Source organism: Vigna radiata, unplaced genomic scaffold, assembly GCF_000741045.1.
Source record: "Vigna radiata var. radiata cultivar VC1973A unplaced genomic scaffold, Vradiata_ver6 scaffold_377, whole genome shotgun sequence".
NCBI classification, from domain to species: Eukaryota; Viridiplantae; Streptophyta; class Magnoliopsida; order Fabales; family Fabaceae; genus Vigna; species Vigna radiata.
In genome coordinates, this window is record NW_014542545.1 from 94,981 (window position 1) to 96,189 (window position 1,209).

Sequence of the window (1,209 nt, forward strand, 5' to 3'; positions counted from 1 at the left end):
AAAGAATAAATCCACCTCCTAGAAAATGACCCAATGCATATATCATCGTCATCCCTAAAAAAATTTCTATTCCATATTCCATATTTAGAAACATAAAAACATGAGTTTCAATTATCGGCTTAACTAGAGTCTCGATAATCAAACTACCCCACGCTGCTTTTGTTATAGGCTTAATATCAGATTTTGTAATAATTTTAAAAACGAAGATGCAATAAGCAGTAACGAAAGCTCTTCATCCTTCCTGACTTAATATGGGAAAATAAGATCCTTTGTTTGCTTGTTATTCAGTTTCTTGATGGGCTTCCTCTGTTGAAGAAGTAACAGAAGTTTCTTCAGTTTCTTGATGGGCTTCCTCTATTGAAGCAGTAGCCAAAGTTTCTATGGGAATTTCCGTAACTCATTTCTCCCAATCTGTACAGTTCAGAGTCTAACGTACTTCTTCTTCTCAAATTACTCAAACTAGGGGGCAAATTACTTAACATTTCTCCAAAAAATAACATTTCTCCAAATGAACTATATGGTCAAGAGACTAATGTTACTCTTCTTTCATCAATATATACCTTCAATAAAAACAAGGAAAAAAGATTAAAAAATATAAATGAAAATGCAACAGTGATAATAATTACCTATTTGTATTCTTCTCTTTTCATTTTGTGTCTTTTAATGGCATGATCAAAATTGGTTCCAACACTTCTCTTTAAATGAGATTTGCCATTGGGAAGAATCTTTTAAACCATTATCTTCCCATCATCTCCTTTATGATTATTGTAAGGATTGTAACAAATGTGTTTTATTGATGAGGAAAGAGTAACCAGCGTACAATATATAGAATGTACATAACCAACATACAATAAGAAGCGTACAATAATCAAGGAAAGAATAAATTCACCTCCTAGAAAATGACCCAATGCAGATATCATCGTCATACCTAAAAATTTTGTTATTCCATATTCTATATTTAGAAACTTAAAAACATGAGTTTCAATGATCGGCTTAACTAGAGTCCCGATAATCAAACTGCCCCACACTTCTTTTGTTACAGGCTTAATATCAGATTTTGTAATAAATGTAAAAAGGAACATGCAATAAGTAGTAACGAAAGCTCTCCATCCTTCCTGACTTAATATGGGCAAATAAAATCCTTTGTTTGCTTGTTCTTCAGTTTCTTGATGGGCTTCCTCTGTTGAAGCAGTAGCCGAAGTTTCTTCA